The sequence below is a fragment of the Frankliniella occidentalis genome, unplaced genomic scaffold, assembly GCF_000697945.3.
Source record: "Frankliniella occidentalis isolate FOCC.00 unplaced genomic scaffold, Focc_3.1 Scaffold426, whole genome shotgun sequence".
In the NCBI taxonomy this organism is placed as follows: Eukaryota; Metazoa; Arthropoda; class Insecta; order Thysanoptera; family Thripidae; genus Frankliniella; species Frankliniella occidentalis.
In genome coordinates, this window is record NW_026267547.1 from 72,672 (window position 1) to 75,943 (window position 3,272).

General features: G+C 43.2%; 1 long non-coding RNA gene across 1 annotated transcript; it reads left to right on the forward strand.

The window, feature by feature from the left end:
• The first annotated feature begins 495 nt into the window (after positions 1–495).
• LOC113212187 (uncharacterized) lies at positions 496–1,829 on the forward strand. Its single transcript, XR_008012076.1, has 4 exons — positions 496–631; positions 770–969; positions 1,075–1,521; positions 1,622–1,829. It is a non-coding gene; the product is annotated as an uncharacterized LOC113212187 (long non-coding RNA).
• Positions 1,830–3,272: the final 1,443 nt, after the last annotated feature.

The window sequence follows — 3,272 nt, forward strand, 5'->3', positions numbered from 1 at the left end:
AAACCTTATGGAGAGCAGCGAAAGTTTTGCTTACTCCAAAATGATTTCCTGTTGCTGCATTTTCATGATAAGACTTGATGGAGTCCTCTACATGTCCAGAAGGAAGAACAAGTTGAAAAATGTCTTTGTTTGGATCAAGACTGGGGTGTTCGAGTCTTCGATACATAACTCCATTGTGCAAAACAAGAGACATGAATTGTAACCAAAGAGATCTTGTTCGTGGGCCATAGCGAACAACATCTTGAAAGGTGGGTCTCAATTTATCTTGTAGGCCTAGAATGATAGGCATTAATTCTTGGTCCAAAAGTTGATCTTTCTTAATTTGAACAGGTGTGAAATCAGGATTGGGTGCAATGGAAACCCAATACACTGACAATGTTTCTGGAGTGAGAAGTTTATCTTGCATTTCTAATTTCGTACATTTCTTGCAGTCACTGGAACAAGGACGATTTGGTCTTCTTGACATGGCATCAGCTTCGACATTGTCGACACTTTTAATGTAGGAGATTGTGAAGCTGTAAGGAGCTAACCTGCTGATCAACCTGGCAAGAAGTCCGGAAGGGTTCTTAAAATTGCGAAGCCACTGCAAGGCTGCATGATCCGTTTTGACTTCGAAAGGGGCACCAGCAAGGTAATGATGAAAATGCTCCACTGCTTCTACTAGGGCAAGAAGTTCTCTGTGTGTTACACAGTAATTCTGTTGAGCAGGGTTGAGAACTTTAGACCAGTAGGCAATTAAAACCTCTTGATCTCCTTGTTTTTGTTTCAGGGCTGCTCCCAGTCCTGTAAGACTTGCATCCGAGTAGAAGACAAAAGGACCTTTGGAGATATCTGGTACACCCAGAAATGGAGCTGAACTGAGAAGTTTCTTGACGGTTTGAAAACTCTTCTCACAGTCACTGGTCCAGGCGAACTCAACATCTTTATGAAGTAACTTGTACAAATGAGCTGCTTCAGTTGCCATGTTAGGTAAGAACTTGATGTAGTAGTTCACCATACCAAGCCAAGTACGCATTTCTTTTACAATTTTAGGAGCAGGCAAACATGTGATTTTGTCAATTTTCTTGTTTACAGTGCCTATTCCCTCTTTTGAAAGCATGTGGCCTAGGTACTCACAATTGTCTTGGAAGATGAAGCATTTCTTGGCTTTCAAGAAGAAACCTGAAGCACGCACACGATTGAAGAGAGCTTCTAGTCTGAGAAGCATAGATGGAAAGTCATCACCTGCGATACAAATAACAAATATCGTCAAGGTAGACAGCACTGTGTGGACCAACATCATTCTCAGGAGTTGGATTTCTTGGTTGTCTCATCAATCGGTCCGTAACTTGTTGGAAAATGCCAGGAGCTGCAGACAAACCGAAACCGAGTCTTGTCCACTCAAAATGTCGAGCTGGTAGGCCTAGATCTTCAGGCAAGATGACTGCAGTTTTGGGAATGTCTTTCTCATCAATTACAAGGTTATGGTAGCCATGCGCTAAGTCAAAGGAGTGATAAATCTTGTGACCAGCTACTTTCTGAGTAAGTTCATTAGTTAAAGGTATAGGTATGGCTGGAACTCTTGTAATATGATTCAAGGCTCGATAATCAATGCAAACACGGATTTCTCCTGTCTTCTTAGGTACACATAAAATGGGAGATGCCCACGCTGAGTTACTCGGGCGAACAGCTCCACATTCTATGTACTTCATGAAAGTTTCAAAGACTGCTTTACGGTAATGAAGAGGGATTGGTCTTGCTTGCATCTTGATGGGAGGATGGTCTCCTGTGTCCATGGTAAACTTAACCCACGGACAGCAACCAAACGTTGTGTTGTCTGGCGCAAAGACATCATGTTTCCGCAAAAGGTCTGAAACTTGAGCCTCTTGGTCTGTGGTAAGATTTTTGCATCTTTTGACTAAGTCATGTAAATCTGGTGGTAAAGGCTGACTAGATGGCATCGCTTCTTTTCTAGGAACTGGATCAAAATCTACATCGAGAGAACTGGGATTGGAGAAACTGGATGACTGTGAATTTTGAGACTGGACTGCTGCTGCTTGAGCTGGAATTTCTGGAGAATTGGACTCTTCTTGACCTTCATACTCAGTTGAATTTAGGAGATAGACTTCGACCATTGGTGCTTTCACACAAGGCACTACTCCAGACATTGTTAAAACACTTGGATGGAGTTGAGAAGGCTTTGGTCCTGGATCATGAGGTAATGGTTGAGTCATCAGGCCAAGTTGAACTTTATGTAACCTATCCTCTTCTTCTGGAGACATTAGAAGGCTATCAGTGTTATTGTCAGCATTTGTGGAACCTTTTATATTTATTTGTTTTATAGTGTGCACACTGGAACCACTTTTTCTTTCTTTTGTTTTTAGCTGATCTTCAATCTGAACTTTAGGGAACTGAGTATCAGTTTCCAGTTCTGTAACTACTGCAATATCTGCTAATGGAGACAGATTCAGAGTGCGGCTTGCCCGAGCGACAAAGTACACACATCCAGAGTGGAACCTACCCACACTTGGAGTATGGACCATCTCGCAAGGGATTTGAACCGGACTTGGGAGGTAATTACTTGGTGAAGTTCTTCTGAACGTAACATATCCCTCAGAGCTTTCAATGCCTATTCCAAAGTAATGAATGAAGTCGTTTCCAATCAGGCAGTCAACTTCTATGTCACTTTCGTACACAGGAAACTGTACTTCAATGTCATCGTAGGTGAAAGTGACTAACCTTGGACCATACAACTTGCCCGTGCCTACTGTGACGCCTTTCAGACGAGCTTTGGCTTACTTGGGTGTAGGTCCAGGTAAGTGTCCTCTCTTAACTACAGTAATTACTGCTCCAGTATCTGTGACACATTTTGACTTGACACCATTTAGTGACCATGTAACCATTGGGCTTCCAGGTGTCGGAAACTGGTCGAAGTCAGATAAGTTGTGGTCTACGTGGTCTGGCTGAGATTTTGCACTTTGTACTGTAGCTGCCGACTTGACCACTTCAGGGGCAGCAGTTGTTAGTTTCCCTGGTTGTTGTTGGGTTTGTTGGCGTTTTGTTGTTGCTGCTGACCAGAGTTTTACTGTTGATTTGGCTGTTGTTGTTGGCCTTGATTGTATTGGGGCCACTGATTACCCCACTGGTTCTGCCACGGCATACCAGCATGGTAAAACTGTGGCGGATACATTGGGTAAGAGTGAGGTCTTGACTGGTAGTTGCCACTACCACTGCCATTACCAGCAGCACCAAACCAGCAGTTTTCAGCAGTGTGGCCTCTCTTGTTACAGACG